This window comes from Saccopteryx leptura, chromosome 6 (genome assembly GCF_036850995.1).
Source record: "Saccopteryx leptura isolate mSacLep1 chromosome 6, mSacLep1_pri_phased_curated, whole genome shotgun sequence".
Lineage (NCBI taxonomy): Eukaryota > Metazoa > Chordata > Mammalia > Chiroptera > Emballonuridae > Saccopteryx > Saccopteryx leptura.
Genome location: NC_089508.1, coordinates 140,926,627 through 140,951,634, shown reverse-complemented (window position 1 = coordinate 140,951,634; position 25,008 = coordinate 140,926,627). Strand labels below are relative to the sequence as shown.

Below are 25,008 nucleotides of genomic sequence, written 5' to 3'. Positions count from 1 at the left end.
TAGAGGTGGACCTCCAGTTAACTCCTAGGGTAACCAACACCTGGCCACCTAAGGTAGAAGTGTATTATTCCTTGAGTGCTCAGGGGGACAGCATTATGAAGGGCACCTTCATAATTTCTTTATGGCCAATAATGACTTCTCCTATTTTACTACACATAGAACCAGCAGATGCTGGTGTATTGGCCAAGAAGGTTTGGTATGCCCGCTCAGGGCGGCCTCTGGTACCAGCTACGGTGCTGTCTGCAGACAAAACTCTGGCCTATATTCTGCCAGAGGGAAAAGATTTGCCTTTCTTGGTGCCTCTGACAGCTCTCTCATTTTGCCCATAGCTTTTGATTTATCAATCCTATTGCTGTAGTTGGTACTGTTTCTGTTTATGCAATGTACCCCACTCCTTGCACAGTGATCATCATGGAAGATACCTGTGGTTTAGATTGTGAAGCAAGCAATAGGGGTGGACTGTTGGTCAAATATTTTTGTAAATTGATATATATGTTTGCTCACTTATAGTTTGCATTGTGTGTGTGGGACAGGCTGTAAGCAGGCAGGGTTGTTATAGCCTGAGGCTTAGTTTTAAGACTAAGCTTTTCCCCACACCCTGACTGTTGCATGATGTGGGTGGTGCACTCTTATGAGGAATCCCATTATGCTTCAGATAAGTGACTTTGTATCAGAGACTCCCTTGTTTGTATATTGGATTAAAAGGTTTTGATTTCTATACTATAAAGTGGGCAGACCTGGAGCTTACTTTCTCTTGGTTCTTGCTATCACCATTGCAGGGGCCTCCCTGATCCCTTGCCCTTCATAGTCCCTTGTCTTCTCTTGTGGCTTGCCTGTCTTGGTGAGACACCAATAAACAGTATGGCCCACCATCCTCCGAATGCCATTTCTTTACCATCTGCCTGTATGGCCAGTAGCCACGGCCACCATGACTGCAGCCTGGTCCATGCAGGTTCGCATTGGATTTGGACAGATGGTAATGAAACAGTGGAGCCAAAAACTGGTGGGCCATCACCTTTAATCCTAGTTTGCACCTGGTGGGCAAGAGATACACACAGTGGGAAAACACTTCCCTTTCCATTCAGGGCTCCCAAAGCCACTGACCTATCTGAGTTTCCTAGAATCAAAGGTTTCTAGCTCACCAGCTCTATTCACCTCTGTTTTCCATCTCCTTCTCTCTGCAGAAACTGCACAAACTGGCTTCTCCCTCAAGCACTCCATCATCTTGGCTGCTTCTCCTCTCCTCTACATGGCCTTACTCTGCTCTCCTACAGCATAGCCTCCTCCTAGAATGTAATCACTCTTCTCCAGAAACAAGATGATCTCTCTTCCTTTTAAAACCTTTTGGCATGAAAGCCCTCCCCCAACACATATTAACATAATCATACCCATTCCAAGCAGGAATGGCAACTAATATCATCACTGTTAGATTCAGGAAGGGGTGCTGAGACTGCCAGAGTGTAACTAACTATTGAAGGAGCCAGAACAGGGAGGTGCTGATAGAGCCCCTGTGAGGCTGAGAACAAAGAAGATCAGCACAAAGGAGGAAAAACGTTTGCATTCCATTGGTCAGAGACCCTTATCAGAAGTTTATGTTTGAAATTTGCCACTAAGCTAAACCCAGCTGTTGTGCGGATAAAATGTATTATGCTCACTTTGTTAAAGATGCCGTCGCCCAGGTGATATTAATGTGTGTTGGGGGCAGGCAGGATCATTGTAGCCTGGGGCTTGGTTTTGGGATTAAGCCTTTCCCACCCTTTTTGATGTGGGGTGGTACAATCCAATCATGCCTCAGAGAAGTGACTTTGTATTAGAGACTTCCCTATTTTGTATATTGGATTAAGAGTTTGTATTTCTACACTATAAAATAGGGAATGAGCGGGAGCTTGTGCTCTTGGTTCCTGAGATTATCATTAGAAGAGAGAGCAGAGGAGAGCAGAGAAAGGCCACGTGGAGGAGGCCAGGAGAAGCAGCCAAGATGGTGGAGTGCTGAGTGAGATGCCAGTTTGTGTAGAGTTTGTATTTGGGATAAGGAAGGAGATGGGGAACAGAGGTGAATAAGTCTGGTGAGCTAGAAACCTTTGATTCTAGGAAACTCGGATAAGTCAGTGGCTTTGTGAGCACTGAATGTGACTGGGTTTTGGAGCCCAGTGTGTATTTTTACTTGCCTGCCGGGTGCAAGCTAGAATTAAAGACTATGGCCCACCAGTTTTTGGCTCCACTGTTTCTTTGCCGACTGTCCGAATCCAATGTGAACCTGTATGGGCCAGAAGGCTGCTGTGATAGTGGCCATGGCCTTGCCTCCTGGCTTTACACCCAGTGAGTGTTTTTACTTGCCCGCCGGGTGCAAGCTAGGATTAAAGACTATGGCCCACCAGTTTGTGGCTCCGTTGTTTCTTTACCGACTGTCCGAATCCAATGCGAACCTGCATGGGCAGGGCTGCTCTGATGGTGGCCCTGGCTGTAACTACTGGCTTTACACTTAGGATATATAAGGACCTGGCTGTAAGCGCCAGGGGCGACTCCCATTTGCATCTCCCTGTGAGTATGGTGTCTCAGGACATCTGGGGAGTTCGCCCCTGCGCAGGTTAAACTTGGCCAATAAAGTACGATCTAAGTTCCTGAAAGTCTCTGACATTTGTGCTCGTACCCGGTGGATCCAATAATCACCTGGGCAGTGGGCTTCTACATGGGCAGCGCCATCTTTAACAAAGTGAGCATAATATATTTTATCTGCCCAACACTGCCCAAATCCAATGGGAACCTGCATGTTAATTGCCACAATGGCGGCTCCTGGCCATACAATTGTCTTTACCCCATTGTATGTTTTTATCTCCTTTGTCAAATATTAATTGCCTACATATATCACAGAGACCATGAGTACTCAAAGATCACATGTCATGCATGTAGGGACCTAGGGGAGATCACCTAATAATCCACTATACAGGTTTCTTGAGATGGTCCTGACTCCCAATACTTAAGGGTATTTATTGATACACAAAAAATAGAAGCAGGGACAAGAATGAGGAAGTCAGGAAGCAGAGAAGAGAAAGAGAAAGTCAGGAAGGGGAACTTTAGAGCAGATTAAAGAGCAAGGGAAGTAGCTCAAATGTCCCAACCTATTGTTTAATCAGAATCCCTAATGCTATTCCTATTGTGCTGCATTCAGCACAGCTGTGTTCAATACTTTTGCCAGTAAAGCCCTTGTGGCCTTTGCCTCAGGACATTGAACTTTGTCCCTGTTTTAAATTCCTATTTAAGGCCTCTACATATATAGATATGGGTTTATTTCTGGGCTCTCTATTTTGTTCCATTGATCTATATGTCTGTTTGTATATCAGTACCATGCTGTTTTGGTTACTATGACCTTGTAATATAGTTTGATATCAGGTAACATGAATCTTCTGACTTTGTTCTTTTGTACTCAAGATGGCTATTTGGCTGTTTTGTGGTTCCAGAAAAGTTTTTGAAATATTTGTTTTAGTTCTGTGAAATACACCATTGCTATCTTTTTTTTTTAATGAGTGAGAGACAGACAGGAACAGACAGACAGGAAGGGAGAGATGATGTTGGGCAAGTGAATTTGTTAAATCTGTATTTTATGAGTTTGTTCACTTTTATTGTTAAAAATGGTGCTGGGCAACACCAGGTTTTTTTGTTTTGTTTTGAACACTAGGTTTTTCTGTGAAATTGCTAATTATCTTCCTGCTTGGGAAGGACCATTGTTATGCTAATGTGTGCTGGAGGAGGGGTTTTTGTGCCAAAAAGTTTTAAAAAAAAGAGAAGGAGAAGGAAGCCAAGATGGCAGGGTGCTAAAGGAGAAGCCAGTTTGTGCAGAGAGGAGAAGGGAGAAGGTATGCAGATGGGGAACCAGAGGTGACTGAGACTGGTGGGAGCCTTTGATTCTAGGAAAAACTGGAGAAGATTCTCCTGGTTGTGGAACTGGAGAATGTGTGTAAGTGGCTTTGGGAGCTCTGTATGTTTACTTGCTGGACAGTGTGAGGCTAGAATAAAGAAATGGCCCACCATTTTTTGGCTCCACTGTTTCTTTACTATCTGCCTGAATCTATTGGGAACCTGCATAGCTGCAATGGTGGTGGCCACTGGCCATACAGATCAGAAGCATCAACTCATAGTTGCAGCACCTTGGTTGTTCATTGATTGATTTCTCATATGTGCCTTGACTGGGGTGGAGGGGGCTCGAGCTGAGCCCAGTGACCCCTTGCTTCAACCAGCAACCATGGGCTCCAACCAGCAACCTTAGGCTTTAGCTGTGACCTTTCAGATGAAGCCAATAACCATGGGGTCATGTCTATGATCCCACGCTGAAGCCAGTGACCCCCGCTGAAGCTGGTGAACCTGCACTCAAGCTGTTGAGCCCACTCACGCCTTTGGGTTTTAAACCTTGGTCATCAGCGTCCCAGGCCGACACTCTAGCCGGCGCTCTATCCACTCTGCCTCTGCAGGGTCAGGCTACCACTGGTATCTTGATAGGAATTGTGTTGAAGATAAAGATTGCTTTGGGTAGTATGGCATTTTAATTCATTTCTGGTTTTACTTGGGTCTCTTGTAGACAGCATATATATGGGTCTTGTTTTCTTATCCATTCAGCTACCTTAGGTCTTTTGCTTAGAGCATTTAAGTCACTTACATTTAAATTGATTATTGATAGATATGTGCTTATTGTCCTTTTTTTAAAACCGTGTTCCTCTTATATTCTTTTCCCTTTTTTTAAAACATATTTTAACATTTCTTGTAATGTTGGTTTGCTGATAATGGATTTTTTTAGTTTTTTCTTCTCTGGGAAGCTCTTTATTTCTCCTTCAAGTTTAAATGATAGCTTGCTAAGTAAAATAGTTTTAGTTTTAGGTTCCTGCTTTTCATCACTTTGAATACTTCATGCCACTCCCTTTTGGCCTGAAATGTTTCTGTTGATAAATCAGCAGACAAATAGGTAGCTTATTAAGATTTTAAAAGGAGACATTTGTTTTTTTTATAACTCATGATCTTAACCAGGTAATATTTATAATCTATGATATAGCATTACTAAAAATTATTTTTAGCTAGGTTAATTGCATCCAAATAAAGAACTATTTGTAGAGTACTTAGTATTGTATAAAGCTTAGTGGTCACCAGTGCACAAGCACAAAATGGATAGGAGATACACACTCTAAAGTAATAAGAACACACTTGACCTGTGGTGGCACAGAGGATAGAGCAGGGTTCGGGAAACTTTTTGGCTGAGAGAGCCATGAATGCCACATATTTTAAAATGTAATTCCACGAGAGCCATACAACGACCTGTGTATGTTACGCATTATCCAATAAAAATTTGGTGTTGTCCCGGAGGACAGCTGTGATTGGCTCCAGCCACCCGCAACCATGAACATGAGCTGTAGGAAATGAATGGATTGTAATACATGAGAATGTTTTATATTTTTAAGGTTATTATTATTATTTATTTATTTATTTTTAATTTTTTTACAGGGACAGAGAGAGAGTCAGAGAAAGGGATAGATAGGGACAGACAGACAGGAACGGAGAGAGATGAGAAGCATCAATTATCAGTTTTTCCTTGCGACACCATAGTTGTTCATTGATTGCTTTCTCATATGTGCCATGATCGTGGGGCCTTCAGCAGACTGAGTAACCCCCACTCGAGCCAGTGACCTTGGGTCCATTCCAGTGAGCTTTTTGCTAAAGCCAGATGAGCCCGCGCTCAAGCTGGCAACCCAGGGGTCTCGAACCTGGGTCCTTCTGCGTCCCAGTCCAATGCTCAATCCACTGCGCCACCGACTGCTCAGGCTATTATTATTTTTTTTAAAGATTTGTCTGTGAGCCAGATGCACCCATCAGAAGAGCCACATCTGGCTTGTGAACCATAGGTTCTCGACCCCTGGGACAGAGCGTCAATCTGGAATGCTGAGGTCACCAGTTCAAAACCCTGGGCTTGCCTGGTCAAGACAGATAGGACAAGCAATAAACAACTAAAAGTGGAGCAACTATGAGTTGACACTTCTTGTCTCCCTCACCTTTTTAAAATTAATCAATAAAATCTTTAATAAAAAAATAATAAGAGAGTTGAATGAAGTTAATGTCATAAGAACAACTGAAACAAAAAACATATGGGTTAAGGTCATAGGAGTAATATCCAGTTAGGAGATAAGAAGTAAATTCATGGAGAACAGGTAATTTAAAGGAGAACTTGTAGGGTTTTAGCAGGTGATGCTGGGAAGAAGCACTTAGTGGGAAGGAAGGAATGTAAATCAGAGCCTAGAGGTGTGATTCGTGGGTAAATTCTTGGACAAAGCATTTTAATTTTATCATAGCAGAGGATCAACATCTCTGTTATGTTAGCAGTCTCCTGGTTTTTCAGAACTCTTTTGGAATGTTTGATTCTGATGTTTGGTTTAGACCCAAAGGTATTTCTTGAATGTCCATGAAGTGAAAAGCACTTTAAGTCATTCACAAAGATAAGTGTTCTCTCTTACTATGTGCTCAGAATTCCCATTAGAATCTTGGAGTAGGCCTGCCCAGAAAACTGGAGCATCTTTCTGATGTTGTCTTTTTATAGTTTTCCTTTTCATTTCTTCCTTGAAGATGAATGATCCAAAGAATCCAAATAGTGCTTGTGAGAATACGGTTTATCTAAGGGGATGAGCAAATCACTTCTGGCTCCAAAAAGCTCTGGAAATGTCAGAATTATCTGTATATGGCAATAGCTGTGATGCACGCACTCCTACAGGCCTCTCTCCCAGCCTATCTAGTGCCACAGGAATCAGGAACCAATGAAGTCTTTTTAAAAAATGTATTGAATTGCCTGACCAGGCGGTGGCGCAGTGGATAGAGTGTCGAACTGGGATGCCGAGGACCCAGGTTCGAGACCCCGAGGTTGCCAGCTTGAGTGCGGGCTCATCTAGTTTGAGCAAAAGCTCACCAGCTTCAACCCAAGGTCGCTGGCTCGAGCAAGGGATTACTGGGTCTGCTGAAGGCCCACGGTCAAGGCACATATGAGAAAGCAATCAATGAACAACTAAGGTGTCACAACGAAAAACTAATGATTGATACTTCTCATCTCTCTTCATTCCTGTCTGTCCCTATCTATCCCTCTCTCTGTCTCTGTAATAACAATAAAAAAAGCATTCTTTAAAAAAAAATGTACTGAACTATTTATCGCATCATTTTTCCTCAAAAGTTGAGCTGTATCTCAGTCATTGTAATCTAAACTTTGTAATCTATTTTACTAGAATTTGATTTTGTGATTTAATGTTGATGTTAAATATGTTATGAATTACTGATATAATTACCAACCTATCTTTTTATTTTTAAAGCTGATGAGTAAAAAGAAAAAGGAAATACAGATATGATTGGAAATTGTTTAATAAACTTTTTAAATTGATTTTTTTCTCCATGTCTTATATGTAAAACAAATATGCATAGGTCTTTGTTATTATTATTTTTTGTTAGTACCTCTGTTTACTATTCACTCAATTATTAAGACTGCATATTTTAGAGCAGTTTCAAGTTCACAGCAAAATTCAGAGGAAGGTACAGAGATTCCCCATCTATCTCTGGCCTCCCCAGAGAGGATACTTACAATTGAGGAACCTAAATGGACACATCATAATCACCGGAAGTTCATACTGTGTGTCAGGTTTCACTTGTGGTGTACATTCTTCAGGTTTGGACAAATGTACAATGACATAACTAACATGATAATGTCAGATAGAGTACGTTCAGTGCCCTAAAAATACTCTGTGCTCAGCCCATTCATCTCTCCCCCTCTCACTTTTTATTTTTCATTAGAGAAACTATCATAAGTGTAGTTCTATGGGTTTAATTAATTGGGAATAAGCTGGGATTGGAGGCTTTAATTTTTACAAATTGACTTAATTAGATCAGGTCAAAATTTCTGTTACATGTAAAGCAGAAATAGTTTAAAAGAAAAAAAATTCTTTTTTTGGTGGTAATAAAGATTGATTAAAATACCATATGAAGAGCCTGACCAGGAGGTGGCACAGTGGATAGAGCATCAAACTGGGATGCGGAAGACCCAGGTTCAATACCCCGAGGTCGCCAGCTTGAGTGCGGGCTCATCTGGTTTGAGCAAAAGCTCACCAGCTTGAGCCCAAGGTCGCTGGCTCAAGCAAGGGGTTACTCGGTCTGCTGAAGGCCCGCGGTCAAAGCACATATGAGAAAGCAATCAATGAACAATTCAGGTGTTGCAATGCGCAACGAAAAACTAATGATTGATGCTTCTCATCTCTTCGTCCCTGTCTATCCCTCTCTCTGACTCTCTCTCTCTGTCTCTGTAAAAAACAAAAACAAAACCGTATGAAGAAACATGCATTCTTCATCCTGGAAATTAATTAATCAACTCTTTTCTGTGTTTGCCAGATACGGACAACGTGAAGCCATTGGAGGGTGTAAAAATTCTGGATCTAACAAGGTCTGTATTGGCTTACCTGTTTTTTGGTGATTGAGTTTTAACCTTTTCTCAAAAATCATTCATTTATTTTTTTATACTAAAGAGAATGCTTATATGCTTATTATCAAAATTATAGAAAGAAAAAAATTTCTGTAATTTTATTTTTAAAAACAGTATAATATTTATGCGTTCTTTCCTTTTTTAGCATTCTTTTCAATCTGTATATTTATATATAATTTTTTTTTTTTTTTTCTGAAGCTGGAAATGGGGAGAGACAGTCAGACTCCCATATGCGCCCGACCGGGATCCACCCGGCACGCCCACCAGGGGCGACGCTCTGCCCACCAGGGGGCGATGCTCTGCCCCTCTGGGGCATCGCTCTGTAGCGACCAGAGCCACTCTAGCGCCTGGGGTTTGGACAAATGTACAACCCCCGCACGCCAGGCCGACGCTCTACCACTGAGCCAACCGGCCAGGGCCTATTTATATATAATTTTTAAAAACAAAAATTTGAGCCCTGGCCAGTTGGCTCAGTGGTAGAGTGTTGGCCCAGTATGTGGAAGTCCTGGGTTCAATTCCCAGCCAGGGCACCCAGGAGAAGCACCCGTCTGCTTCTCCACCCTTCCCCCCTCCTTTCTCTCTATCTCTCTCTTCCCCTCCCACAGATAAGGCTCCATTGGAGCAAAGTTGGCCCCAGGCGCTGAGGGCGGCTCCATGGCCTCCGCCTCCATGACCTCCGCCTCTGGTGCTAGAGTGGTTCTGGCCAGAACGGAGCAACGCCCAAGATGGGCAGAGTATCACCCCCTGGTGGGCATGCCTGGTGGATTCCCATAGGGCACAATGCAGAGTCTGTCTGACTGCCTCCCCGCTTCTAACTTTGGAAAAATACAAAAAGAAAAAAAAAATTAAAAACAAAAATTTGAACCATATTGAAATGATAGTTTAACCCATATTTTAAACATAATGTTATATTTTGAATGTTTTTCTGTCATTCAGAATTCAACAAAAATATATATTTTATTATATAGTTGTCACAAAATTAATCATTTCACTGTTATAAATTAGGCTTCCTATTAGATAAATATTTGTCTCAGGAATCTTTTAATTTCTTCTTTAGGATAGAATTCTGGAAGAAAAATACTGCGTAAAGGGAATAAACTTTTTATTTATTTATTTTAGTTTTTTCCCACTGAGTTGAGGGTGGGAGGATGGAGAGAGAGAGAGAGAGAGAGAGGCATTAAGTTCTTGTTCCACTTGGTTGTTCCATTTAGTTCTGTAGTCATTGATTGCTTTTTGCACGTGCCCTGACCAGGGATCAAACCTGCAACCTTAATGCCCTGGGATGATGCTCTATCCACTGAACCACCTGGCCAGGGAGGGAACCTACTTTATAAAGCTCTTGATACGTATGGCCAAATTACTTTTTTGAACAGTTTTTAAGAATTTTAATTCTTACTAGCATTATATGAGCTGTCAGTGTTGATGGACTGTTGAGAAAATAAAAAAACTTAAAGATGGCAATTTATCGTTGTTTAACATTGTAGAATACTGGCGGGACCTTTGCTACAATGAATTTAGGAGCTCTTGGAGCAGAAGTTATAAAAGTGGAAAGACCAGGTAAAGCTATTGCCCTTTAAAACACAGAAAAAAAGTAACAAGTATTTTTTTTTTTTTAGTAACAAGTATTTTTAATAGTTTTAAAAATATCTATGTAATTGAACATGGAATGAAAAAAGAGTTGAAATACATGATTATTTTCTCTTCTCCACTCCTTATTTTCTTCTGAACCTCTACTAATGATCTCTTTATTCTTTATCTGTGCCTAAGGCTAAGGCTTAAGCCAAGTCCTTCACACTCACCTGAAAGCCTCCGATGGAAATTGAGATGCAACATATACTAATGCTAATAACACTTACCATAGTGCCAGACACAATTCTAAGCATTTTGCCTATATTAACTCATTTAATCTTTACATCAACCTTGTGGGCTGATGTTATTGTTCCTGGATTATAAATGAGAAGACGATGACACAGAGAGATAATTTGTCAAAGGTCACACAGCTAATACATAATATCCAGACAGGTCAGACTCTGGCTCTCCTTAGGCCCACACAAACCTTACTGTTGAGACAGATTGGATGGAGCCTTGCTGATCTCCCTCACTGTGGGATGAAGTAAAGGCCAGGACAAGGGGAGGGTAATAGGGAAGAAATATGACCCAGAAAAAGGAGAGAAAGAAAAAGAACCCAAATACCCCAACCTAATCCCTTCTTTTCTATTTCTAATAAAAGAAACATTTTTCTATTTTACTATAAAGATTTTGAGGGAAAACATCTAAGCTTAGATGTGTGTGACAGAGACAGAGAGACAGAGAGAGGGACAGACAGACAGGAAGGGAGACAGATGAGAAGCATCAATTCTTCGTTGTGGCACCTTAGTTGTTCATTGATTGCTTTCTCATATGTGCCTCGGTGGTGGGGGGCTACAGCAGACTGAGTGACCCCTTGCTCAGTGCAGCGACCTTGGGTTCAAGCTGGTGAGCCTTGCTCAAACCAGATGAGCCCACGCTCAAGCCAGTGACCTCGGGGTTTCAAACCTGGGTCCTTTGTGTCCCAGTCCAAAGCTCTATCCACTGGGCCACTGCCTGGTCAGGCAAGATTAATTCTTTGTTTTTTTTGTCTGACATCTTTCCTGTTATTTTTTCTCCCTTTGTCCACCAAGTAAATTTTTCCTGTGTATACAAGTCTCACTTTTATTTGGTACCATCTTAGCATTGTGGTATGCAGTTCATGCTGTTATTGACACTTGAAAAGTGTCGAGGTGGGCGTGTGGGTGGTGGCAAAAAAAAAAAGAAGTGTCATGTTGTCTGCCCCTTTTCTCCAACAAGCACTCAGAGCAGAGTCTATGTCCTCTACATCAGTGTTTTCCAACTGCTGGTTGGCAGACTGCTGTTGGTCCACCAGAAATTTCCAGCCAGTCTGAGAAAGAGTTCACTACCGTGATGTCATATAAAGATTATAGACCCAATGATTATAGACTAGGTCAGTGGTTTTCAACCTTTTAACAGCTAGGGACCAGTGTTAAATAGGAGAATTATTTTGGGGACCACTCAGGCAGAAATTACTTTGAGCATAGCGAATTCGCTATTGTTAGGTCTATAATCTTCATATAACATCAGGGTGGTTAACTCTTTCTTGGACTGGCATAAAATTTCTGGCAGACTGGTCTACTGACTGGGGGTTGAAAAACACTGCTCTACATCATCCTATAAACAGCTTTTTGGGGGAAGGTTTCAAAAATTAACATTATTTTTTATTCTTCAAGATCTAATCGTTATGGTTGGAACAATTCCCAAACCAGTCCAAATGGTCTAGCCTTGAATTGTGTGCATATAACTATAAGACTAGAAACTATTTTATGATTACATCAACTTACTAATTTACCATAGTGATTAAATGGCATAAAGTAGAATGCTTGATTTGGAAGATTTAACTTTTTGCAAAATAGATCTACTCAGGAGCTAAAGCAATTAGCAGAAGATTCTCTGATCAGCATGGGGAATATATTATTATATTTAGCTGACTTGTTTTTGAGGCTCCAGGTAGTAGAAGAACCTGGTAAATCCTGCTTTCCGGAGATAATACTTTATTTATTAAGTCAGTGATGCTTATTGCTTTTAGTTATTGCTGGATAGATGCTGAAAAATGTTTACTTTCTAGCTAAACATCTTCCTGTCCAGGCTCCATAAATATTCTAATGCCCACATTGCGATCAATTTCATTACCACAGCACCTTCCAATTGCAAGCACTGGGTCTTCCATTCTAGGTAGAGCATCTGATCTAATTTTTCTCGCTACTGCAGTTTATCACTAGGTTAAATAATTGCATTTATATTAATTTTAGAAACATTTTTTTATTTTCTTTGGCCTGTTTTTTCTTTGTACTTTTTCTTTTTTGTTTAATATTTTATTTATTGATTTTTAGAGAGAGGGGAGAGAGAGATAGAAGGGGGAGGAGCAGGAAGCATCAACTCCCATATGTGCCTTGACCAGGCAAGCCCAAGGTTTCGAACCGGCAACCTCGGTGTTCCAGGTCGACATTTTATCCCACTGCGCCACCACAGATCAGGCCTCTTTGTACTTTTTCATTTCCATGGCAGGGATACCTTCCCTTGCCTAGGCTTTTATTATGTCCAGTAGCAATACATTTGGTGTCAAGCCTTGTTTATCACTCTTTTTCTGACTGATTGATCTCTTTCCCTTAATTCTCCTGCCCAATACATTTTAGTGTTCATATTTTATATTTAATTGTTTTGGGTCTTCAAAATAGTTTTCAACACAAATATGAGGAAAAGTGACTTGGCAGTATGTGCAGACTCAGCATTTTTTTTTGAACATTTAAGACCAAAACAGAGTAATTTTTTCCTCTCAAATTTGCCCTTTATTAAATCTAAAGACTGCCCGCTGGAAGTCTTCTGGATTCTAACTTATAGGGGTGTATTTTAGGAAAAGAATATGGAAGGATTTAGTGATGAACACAAATAGGTAAATGGTTTGGATAGTTCTAACTGGCTCCTGTGGCCCCCTCTACATTGCTCATTTCACTGCACTGAGTCGATCTTATTCAGGGGCCTGTGAATGTGTCTGAACAGTGAGCCTGTCGGTTTGAAATGTCTCATGATGTTTCAAAGTTAAAGAATAATAGCTCATACTGTTGTTTTCAGGAGCTGGTGATGAAACACGAGCTTGGGGGTCACCTTTTCTGGGGACAGAAAGCACTTACTTTCTCAGTGTAAACCGAAATAAAAAAGTAAGAATATCACTCCTTTTTCTTTCCTGCTTTCTTTGTGTAATTCTCTTGTAAAAACAAAACTTTTGATATCATCCTGGCCTGTTTGTTTCCACCTTTTTTTATAGATGTAATTAATATTTTAAATAAGGTGAAATTTTATTCATTCAACAGTTACCGAATAGAAACAATAGATCTTTTTCTTTTTACTAATCTTTCTTCTCTACTAACTTAAAAAATTTCATGACAAATTATAATGGTTTATAAAGGAAATAATTTTATTAAATTTGTTAAAAGGTTGTTTACCTTTGCTGTTATTTTGGAGACTAGTAATTACCTAACACTTGGTATTATTACTTGAAGAATTTTTACTGTAATCCTTGCTACATTCTAACATATTTTAAATTGCAAATAAAACCAGCAAAAATGATTTAAATGTTTCTTCAGGAGGAAAATACAGTTGCTTTAAGAAGAGACTCTGTGATATAAATGACTCCCTTATCAAAAAGTCAGTATAAACAATAAATGTTATGATACCATTTTAATACATATATTTTAATTTTTAGAGTATAGCTGTTAATATCAAGGATCCAAAGGGGGTGAAAATCATCAAAGAGGTATAGAATGCTCACCTGGGTTGTAATGAGGGATTTGAACAATAGAATAAAAGTGTTTTAAAATTGTATTCCATTGCCAATCTGTAATTTTGCTATAAATGTCATTTAAGAATTAACTTTATTTTTATAGTCTAATTTGCTTTGTAATATCTTGTATATTGTGTATAATGTTTCTTCACACTGTGAGGGTATTCAGCTGTAGTACTAGCTGCTATTGACTGAGTATCTATTTTGGATTAGATCTTAGACTTGGGCACTTTACTTACATTATCTCCTCAAATCCTCAGAATAGGTGAGGTATTAGCAATCTTAATTTTCACAGGAGGGAAATGAGTCTTGTGAGGCTTAGGTGATGCTCTAAAGATCATCATAAAGGGAAGATTTGATATTTGAACCCTTGTCATAGCACTGGAGAACCCAAGCTTTTTCTAACACTTATTCAGACAGCCAATATGTCCAGACATGATCTTGGTATCTTTCCTTAGGGGCAGGATTCTGAGTGGTTTGGGGCACATCCTAGTGTTCCACTGCTGGGATTTCTTCTCTACTTACTAGTTAGTTGTTTCAGGCAGGTTACTTAATACCGCAGCTTCCTTATCAGCAAAATAGGGATAATAATAGTACTATTTTGTAGGGCTGTTCTTAGAACGATTGTTCCTGATGCACATGATACTGAATTCGAACATGCTTGCCATCCTTGTTAACATTTAAAATCTAATCTAAGGTCCTGGCCAGTTGGCTCAGTGGTAGAGCATCGGCCTGGCGTGCAGGAGTCCCGGGTTCGATTCCCGGCCAGGGCACACAGGAGAAGTGCCCATCTGCTTCTCCACCCTTCCCCCTTTCCTTCCTCTCTGTCTCTCTCCTACCCTCCTGCAGCCAAGGCTCCATTGGAGCAGAGTAGGCCCAGGCGCTGGGGATGGCTCTGTGGCCTCTGCCTCAGGCGCTAGAATGGCTCTGGTTGCAACAGAGCCACGCCCCAGATGGGCAGAGTGTCGCCCCCTGGTGGGCATGCCGGGTGGATCCAGGTCGGGCACATGCGGGAGTCTGTCTAGCTGCCTCCCTGTTTCCAACTTCAGAAAAATACAAAAAAATCTAATCTAATGGATGTCAGTCTATTTGATTAGAGAACACGCTCCCAACATCGTTTTATGCCAAAGAGTCAACTTTAACATCATTGCTTTGCATCTACTTTTTTTTTATATATATTTTATTGAAAGATAATTTTTTATATTTATAAGATGAGAATCAGTGACTATCTACTTTGGTTCTGTTGGATCAATCCAGTAAGTTAAAATTTTTGTTTACTAGATATATTTTGAACCCAAAGGTTGATAATTGACCTGATCTTATTGCCTTGTTTTCCTACATCTTTTCTGTAGCATAATTTAGTTTTTTTTCAGGTGAATCTTTGTTTGATTTTTCTAAATTGTTCCTTGTTATTGTAGCCCTGCTCTGTTTTTCTAGTCATTACTGTCATCTCGACCCAGCTCCCATTGTCTTCAATTTCAGCCCCCCTCTTTTTTTATCTTCTCAGTTTTTATTCTTATTTATCTAAAAGATTGTTCTTTCTTTAATTCTTCTCTTTCTGTTCTGTGTTCTCAGTTTCATTTTTAGTGTTCAGAGTTCCTACTTCTTTGCTTTTATTTCAGGATATTCTGATATCTTGAATAGTCAAGGTTTCAGATTTTTTTTAAACTTAAAAAAAAAGATTTTATTTATTCTTTTTTAGAGAGAAGAGAGAAGAGAGAGAGAGAGAGAGAGGAGGGGGGAGGAGCAGGAAGCATCAACTCCCATATGTGCCTTGACCAGGCAAGCCCAAGGTTTTGAAACGGCGACCTCAGTGTTCCAGGTCGACACTTTATCCACTGCGCCACCACAGGTCAGGCCCAAGGTTTCAGATTTGATTGAACAAATACTTTAAAATCTCAGTAGGGCTTCTTAATGGGGGTTGGAATTCATAACAGAAGTATGCTAAGACTTTTGAATATTTTAGGACTATATGTATAGTCTGCTGAAATAAATGAATTGCTAGTACTTCTTTTTACTCTTCTTGGATCTGGCCAGTGTCCCCCACCATACTAGAGTAATGTTAAGTTTCATTGTGGGCTCAATTATTCTGACTGATAACAGTAAAGTACACTTCAGCTCATATTAAACAGGGGTTGACTGGAGTCATTATTTATGTCTGTGGCTTTTAGCTAGTTATATCATTCATTAAGTTATGAATCTTACTACCTAGAGGAAAAATTACTTTTGCCTGTTTTTTTATTATTCTTTATGGCATGGATTTCTCTTTTGGCTTTAACAGTAGTAAAATAACCTTTGCATTCAGACCTTGGTGTTTATGATTGCTAATATGATGAGTCTAGTTTATAGAAACAGTTCCAAAGTATTATACCAAGCAATCAGCTGGATACATGAGAATCCCCCAATATATGACTGCTTTGTCAACTAGGTTAACCACAAATAGTTTGTGTGAAAAACAAAACTCTGCTTAGAAAATCTGTGTGGAGCCTGGTATTTTCATGGCAATATAATTTTATAACTTTCTAACACGTTATTTACATTCCAAATAATTTTCCATGTTAATTAGTTGACAGTTTCCATGTTAATATCCATACTATGTTCACAGAGCAATGTTATAGGTTTTATTTTCTTCCAAAATTTTATTATCAAAAATTCAAACAACAAAAAAGTTGAAAGTTGCAACAATTTTAACATTTTGCTATATTTATTTACATATGTGTATGTATGTGTTTGTATGTGTATTTTTGAACTATTTGAAAGTTAGTGGAAGATGTTATGCAACTTTGCTTTTAAATCTTTCTGAATACATCTACAAATAAAGACATTCTTTGACATAACATTTGAAAATTATTTTATGATTTTTTTTTACTCATAAATATAGTTAAATTACTGCCATCACTTTCTCCTCTACTTCTGATCCTGCTCATCTAGTCTGTTCCTTAGTTACATCTAATACAGATAATTCAGAATTAGGTACTCTATATTTCCTGTTGGTTTTAGTTCTTATTTTACTCTGTGATTAGAAGGAAGATTTATTTTTTTCCCTTTCAGAAAGAAAAAGATGGTGGTTTCTCTAACTCATACAAATTTGTACTTGTTTTTTATTCTGTGCAAGATTCTAGAATAGATTATTAGGTAATTTGTGAGCAACTAGATGAAGTAGAGGCGATCACCAGCAAAACTAGGAACCAATCTTTTATTATTTTTTCTTTTTTTCTCACTTTATTTCCTAGTAGATTATTAGATCAGGGAAATCCTGTAAACAAGTTTGGTCTCTGCTGGAGCAGTTGACTTACTTGGAGGTGATGTGGAGATCAGTGTAACTTATAGGAAGTTTTCTGATGACTCTTCTTTTAGCAGTGTTCTGTTTAGACTTTATTTATTTATTTATTTATTTATTTATTTATTTATTTATTTATTTATTTATTTATCTGAAGTAAGAAGCAGGGAGGCAGAGAGATAGATTCCCACATGAGTCTGACCGGGATCCACCTAGCAAAGCCCACTATGGGCAATGTTCTTACCATCTTAGCTGTTCCCCCCTTGCAACTAGAGCTATTCCAGTGCCTGAGGCAAAGGCCATGAAGCCATCCTCAGCACCCTGGCCAACTTTGCTCCAATGGAGCCTTGGCTGTGGGAGAGGAAAAGAGAGATAGAGAGAAAGGAGAGGGGGAAGGGTGGAGAAGCAGATGGGCGCTTCTACTGTGTGCTCTGGCAGGGAATGGAATCAGGGACTTCTACACACTGGGCTGATGCTCCACCACTGAGTCAACCTGCCAGGACCTGTATAGAATTTTTATGAATGACTTTGGTAAAGCTATAGGAAACATATATGTAAAGTCAGTAGCCACGACCACCATCACAGCCACCTGGCCCGTGCAGGTTCACATTTGATTTGGACAGACGGTAATGAAACAATGGAGCCAAGAACTTGTGGGCCGTTTGCTTTAATCCTAGCTTGCACCTGGTGGGCAAGAAATACGCACAGTGGGAAAACACTTCCCTATCCATTCAAGGCTCCCAAAGCCACTGACTTATCCGAGTTTCCTAGTATCAAAAGTTTCTAACCCACCAGCCTCATTTATCTCTGTTCCCCATCTCCTTCTCTCAGCACAAACTCTACACAGACTGGCCTCTCCCCCAGCATTCTGCCATCTTGGCTGCTTCTCCTCTCTTCCATGTGGCCTTTCTCTGCTCTCCTTCAGCATGGGCTCCTCTGCCCCATTTTATAGTGTAGAAATCAAAACCTTTAATCCAATATAGAAACAAGGAAGTCTCTGATACAAAGTCACTTATCTGAGGCATAAATGGGATTCCTCATAAGAGTGCACCACCCCCTATCATGCAACAGTCAAGGGTGTGTGGAAAGCTTAGTCTGAAAACTAAGCCTTAGACTATAACCACCCTGCCTGCTTACAGCCTGTCCCCCACACCCAATGCAAACTATAAACGAGCAAACATATATCATATTTACAAATTTATTTGACCAACAATACATAATCTTGAAATGACTGAATATCCTGTAACAAGAGAGAGAAAGAGAATTTGTTGGTTGACAAATTCATTAAGAATATCTAGTAAGTTTGTATGCCGGGGTCCAGCCCTGGGGGGAATCCAGGGGTCCCACAGGAAGAGACGGCGTCGGCGCGAATCGAGTGAGAGAGCCGAATTCTTTTCTTTCTCTTTATTCTCTCGTTAGCATTTACTGCCAGGCATCTCCGCCAAATGCTGGTCTAGCTTTCTTTTTATGCACACACACTAAGTTACAATCACATGATATTCAGAATACATTGATTAATTATTGTTTTTGTATCACTATGCTTACATTTTTTAGGTAACTATAAATCAAGTGGTAAGTAATTCAAAGTACAGTTATACAATAACTTGAACAGCAATAATAATGTTGGTACAAACTTCTAAAAGGTCAGTACTGAATAACAACTCTACCTTACCTATGATGCTATTGTCTAATCAAATTTTATTTATTACTATATTCATACTCTAGTTAAGTTCTAACTCTATTTTTCTCAGAGTGTTCCACCACCTGCAGGTCAGGTATGCAAGAAGAAAGGAAAGTTTCTTTACTCTACTACATGAAAAGGCTCAGGGAGGTAAAGTGATGAATTAAGTGAAGGCTGAAAAGTACTCTGTGTATAATTACTGTTTCCTACCTATTCATAAGTCACAATCTATTGTTTCTAACATGATTAATAAGAAGAAGTTCTCCTACCAACTTAACCCTTTATGAGGGATATCATAGCCAGCCTCTTATGTCTATGAGCCCAGTTCAAGGGGCTTACAGGCTTTTCTGTGGAACTCACACCCTCTGTCTCATTTCCAAAGACATTACTACGAATCTACAGGGAAAGTACGGTACTGTTATCCCTGTGCCATAAATGATAGCACACACCCAGAAAAGGGGGAATATAAGGCCAGATTAATTCAAAAAGGTCAAAAGGGGGAAGTATCGTTGTGCCTTTCCTTTGCGGTGACTTTGTCAACCCGCAGCTGTTAGTCTTCACTGCAGTGACTTTATAAACCAGCAGCCATTGGTCTTCTTCTGCTGTGACTTTGTCAGCCAGCAATTGTGGATCTTCTTCTGCTGTGACCTTGTTAGCCAGCACTAGTGGATCGGCTCCTGACATTTGTAGTTTTTATTTATTTAAAATAAATATCTATAAAATGGAGATAAAGACAATTTCTGCTCTAACATATTTTTTTCAGTGATATTTCATCAATAAATATCAAAATGCATACATACTGAGTTCTTGGGTATCATGAAAACTACCAGGTATCTTTATCAATGGAAATCTTTAGCTCTTAAACTCAACGTTTTCATAATTTTTAAAATAAAATTGTATGACTAGTCAGACTACATAGTACTCTGAGAACTTTTTTAGTTAAAAATTTTTCTGTTCCTGACTTGTGGTAGCGCAGTGGATAAAGCGTCGACCTGGAACGCTGAGGTCACCGGTTTGAAACCCTGGGCTTGCCCAGTCAAGGCTCATATAGGAGTTGATGCTTCCTGCTCCTCCCCCTCCTCTCTCTCCTCCCTTCTCTAAAATGAATAAATAAAATCTTTAAAAAAAATTTTTTTTCTGTTACACAAGTAATACCTATTCATGGGAAAAAGATTACTATTTTAATGTATCATATCAAATCTCTTTATGCCTTTGTATACTAATTTTCCCCCCAAAACATGAGATAATACCATTTATATTTTTAATCTGCTTTTTTTGATTAATTAAAATATTTTAAATACTTTTCTATTAGCATAAATAATTTATTATACTTATATTTTTGTTTTATTGAAATAGTAAATTTGTGCTTCATGTTGACACTTTATGTGGATTGAGATGTGATTCAGGATTCCATAGAAATTTACAATACACATACTTTACATTGTTAAACAATTGTTTTTATTATGGAAAAATATATATAACAAACATTTCCACTTTAATCATTTTCAAGTTTACAATTCAGTATTATTAGTTATATTCAGTGTACAACCATTCCTGTTATTTCTGAAATATCCCATCACCCCAGAGAGAAACTCTGTATTTATTAAGCAGTAACTCTCCACTTCCCTTTTCCCCAACCCCTGTTAATCTCTTACCTACTTTTTGTCTCTGAAGTTTCCTATTATGTATATTTAATGTACATGAAATCATACAATATTTGTATAATACCTTTGTGTCTGTTTGATGTCACTTAACATAATCTTTTCAATGTTCATTCATACTGTAGCTTATAACAGAACATTTTAAAAAATTTATTTATTTATTTATTTATTTATTTATTTATTTTTACAGAGTCAGAGAGAGGGATAGACAGACAGGAATGGAGAGAGATGAGAAGCATCAGTCATCAGTTTTTCATTGTGACACCTTAGTTGTTCATTGATTGCTTTCTTATATGTGCCTTGACTGGGGAACTACAGCAGACCAAGTGACCCCTTGCTTGAGCCAGCGACCTTGGGTCCAAGCTGTGAGCCTTGCTCAAACCAGATGAGCCCGTGCTCAAGCTGGCGACCTCAGGATCTCGAACCTGGGTCCTCCGCATCCCAGTCTGATGCTCTATCCACTGCGCCACCACCTGGTCAGGCCAGAACATTTTTTTTAAGTGAGGGAGAGAGAGAGAGAGAGAGAGAGAGAGAGACAGATAGACAGGAAGGGAGAGAGATAAGAAGCATCAACTCTTCCTTGCGGCATCTTAGTTCATTGATTGCTTTCACATATGTGCCTTGACTGGGGTTGCTCCAGCCCAGCCATTGACCCCATGCTTCAAGTTGGTGACCTTTGGGCTCAAACCAGCAGCCATTGGGTCGTATCTATGATCCCACGCTCAAGCTAACAATTCTGCACTCAAGTTGGTGAGCCCATGCCCAAGCGAGCAACCTTGGAGTTTTGAACCTGGGTCCTTAGCATCCCAGGCATCTGATGCTCTATCCAATGCGCCACCATCTGGTCAGGTTATCAGAGCTTCTTTTTATGACTGAATAATATTCCACTTTATGGACATTTTTCTGTTGCTGAACAGGGGTTGTTACCACCTTTTGGCTATTGTGAATAATGCTGTTCTGCACATTTGCTAACAGTTTTCTATTGGAGTTCTTGTTTGCAATTCTTTTAGGCATACACCTGTGAGAGGCATTGCTGGTTCGTATGGTAGTTCTCTGTTCAACTTTTGAGGAACTGGCACAAGGTGTTTTAAAATTAAAAATAGGCCCTGGCTGGTTGGCTCAGTGGTAGAGCGTCGGCCTGGTGTGCAGAAGTCCCGGGTTCGATTCCAGGCCAGGGCACACAGGAGAAGCGCCCATCTGCTTCTCCACCCCTCCCTCTCTCCTTCCTCTCTGTCTCTCTCTTCCCCTCCCGCAGCTGAGGCTCCATTGGAGCAAAGATGGCCCGGGCGCTGGGAATGGCTCCTTGGCCCCTGCCCCAGGCGCTAGAGTGGCTCTGGTCGTGACAGAGCGATGCCCTGGAGGGGCAGAGCATCGCCCCCTGGTGGACAGAGTGTCGCCCCCTGGTGGGCGTGCCGGGTGGATCCCGGTCCGGCGCATGTGGGAGTCTGTCGGACTGTCTCTCCCCGTTTCCAGCTTCAGAAAAATACAAAAAAAAAAAAAATTAAAAATAATTTATTTGATATCATTTGCATAAGGTACTGTATCATGTACCATGCAGAATTCGTGAAGTGAGAGATGACCAGTGTAGATGCTTAGATGAGACTGATGTAGTTTGTTTTATTTAGTTCCTGCAGGATTGCCTTATAGGTAGTAAATAGATGCTCAGAGAAATTTATGGAATAAATTGATGTGTAACTATAGCTTTGCTCTTTCTCCAAATCTTCAAGCAATACTTGTTATAAAATTAACAATAAATAACTGTATATTTAGCCTGACCAGGTGGTGGCGCAGTGGATGGAGCGTCGGACTGGGATGCAGAAGGACCCAGGTTCGAGACCCTGGGATTGCCAGCTTGGGCATGGGCTCATCTGGCTTGAGCAAAGAAAAGCTCACTAGCATGGGCCCAAGGTCACTGGCTCGAGCAGGGGTTACTCAGTCTGCTGTAGCCCCACGGTCAAGGCACATATGAGAGAGCAGTCAATGAGCAGCTAGGGTGTCCTAACGAAAAACTGATGATTGATGCTTCTCATCTCTCTCTGTCCCTGTCTATCCCTCTATCTGACTCTCTCTCTGCCCCTGTAAAAACAAACAAACAAACAAAAAACAACAGTTTAAATAACTGTATATTTATTGGGACTCTCTCTGGAGCGTGCTGTAGGAAGTTGCCCATAAGAGAAACAGGTCAAATGCTAATTGGCACCTGAAATTTGGAAGGGATGCCTATTTTGCTTGAAATTTGGGGTGCATACTTACACCTTTCTATTTTAATATATTTAACATTCTTCTCCTGCAGGTGGTCACCTGGGCTTCTGGTATTTCTATTTCTGGAACTCTGGACCATGTTAGTTTATTTTCTTGAAATGTGTTCTAAGATTCCCTCCTATCCTCCCAAAATTGGTTAAGTCATGCAATTCCATATACACAGTCCAAATATGGTGATACAATAACAGACACACAGTTTATTTATGTGTTTCCATCTAACGTTTATGTTAGTTCAATTCTTTCCATCTAGACCAGAGGTTGGCAAGCTGTGCAGGCTAAATAAGGTGTGTTTTTGAGTGACTCATGGACTAAGAGTGGATTTTACAGTTTTAAAGATTGTTAAGGAAGAATAAAGAAGAATGTGTGATGGAATATACTATGTGTGGCCTGCAATGGCTAAAATATTTGATGTCTGACTTTTTATGGAAAAAGTTTGCCTGCCCCTGATCTAGAGTCTGATTCTTTTTTTTTTTTTTTAATGTGAGAAGAATGGAGATAGTGAGATAGACTCTTGCATGTGCCCCAACTGGATCCATCCAGCACCCGTCTGAGGCTGATGCTCCAACCAATCAAGCTACAGGCTGCAAGAGGGGAAGAGAAAGAGGAGGAGAGGGACAGGAAGAGAAGCAGATGGTCGCTTCTCTTGTGTTCCTTGACCAGGAATTGAACCTAGAATGGCCACACACTGGGCTGACACTGTCCCCTGAGCCAGTCAGCCAGGGTTAGAGTCTGATTCTGTCACATTAATTTTTTTGTTTGTTTGTTTTTTTTTTTTTTTTTTTACAGAGACAGAGTCAGAGAGAGGGATAGACAGACAGGAACAAAGAGAGATGAGAAGCATCAATCATTAGTTTTTCCTTGCAACACCTTTGTTGTTATTGATTGCTTTCTCATATGTACCTTGACCGTGGGGCTACAGCAGACCCAGTAACCCCTTGCTCAAGCCAGCGACCTTGGGTCCAAGCTGGTGAACTTTTGCTCAAACCAGATGAGCCTGCGCTCAAGCTGGCGACCTCGGGGTTTCGAACCTGCATCTTCCTCATTTCAGTCCGATGCTCTATCCACTGCGCCACCACCTGGTCAGGCATGTCACATTAATTTTATGTGTGTGAATTTATCTAAATCTTTGTCAATGTGGCAATAAAATTTTGTTGAGTAGTTATTAGGTACTTGGATGTGTTCAAGAATTACTGTAATGAATTTCTCTGGGTCACTTAAAATAATTTCTGTAATGACTTTAAAAAGGATTTTAAAAGATATGTTGTTACAATTGAAAATTTGAAAAGAATTCTACAAGTAAGGCTTGCAGTGGTTTATTGGCCTCCAATTTCTTTTTTTTTCTTTTTTATTTTTTTTTTGGCTTCCAATTTCTTTAGCAGTTATCTGGGATTCAAAATCTATGTTGTTTCAGACAGTTATTGACTCACTGGGTTCTAGTTTAATAGTTTTTTGGTTTTAAAAAAAATGGTTTATTAAATACATTTTATACAGTTTGGAAAGAAAGCATCTGAAAAGTATGAAAGCATTTCAGAATCATGTTTGCATGTATATGTGCATATTATAATGAGGAAAGTCACATTATAAGGATGGAAAAGTAGTAAATAAATTGCATTTAGTTTTTGGTAAAGGGTTTAAAAGATTGTTTTCATATATTTTTCATACTTATGTTTTAATTTTTATACTTACACTTCTGAAAATATATTTGGACCAGGCAGCCTAGATATCTTGTACATTTACCATATGCAGAATCCATTTGATAACATGCTATTGACTGAGAATTTTAATAGCCACTGTTTTATTGGTAGTAATGCCTAAAGTAGTTAACTGAGCCTTTTTGTTGATCTAATTCTACTTTTCCTGTGATTTTTGTCTGATCAATTTTGTCTACTGAAATTAAAATTTATACTGTGGGGATTTGTTGAGAGTTTGGCAATCCTTCAAGAACTTTAATTTCTCTTTACCGCCTCCTTCAGCTTGCAGCTGTTTGTGATGTGTTTTTTTTTTTTTTTTTTTTCCATTTTTCCAAAGCTGGAAACGGGGAGGCAGTCAGACAGACTCCCGCATGCGCCCGACTGGGATCCACCCGGCATGCCCACCAGGGGGCGATGCTCTGCCCTCTGGGGCGTCGCTCTGTTGCATCCAGAGCCATTCTAGTGCCTGAGGCAGAGGCCACAGAGCCATCCCCAGCGCCTGGGCCATCTTTGCTCCAATGGAGCCTTGGCTGCGGGAGGGGAAGAGAGAGACAGAGAGGAAGGAGAGGGGGAG

At 40.0% G+C, this 25,008-nt stretch overlaps 1 protein-coding gene across 1 annotated transcript in view; it reads left to right on the top strand.

Annotated features, from left to right (window-relative positions):
• SUGCT (succinyl-CoA:glutarate-CoA transferase) overlaps positions 1–25,008 on the top strand; it is a 249,485-nt gene that overhangs the window by 47,684 nt on the left and 176,793 nt on the right. The gene's annotated exons all lie outside the window — the stretch shown is intronic.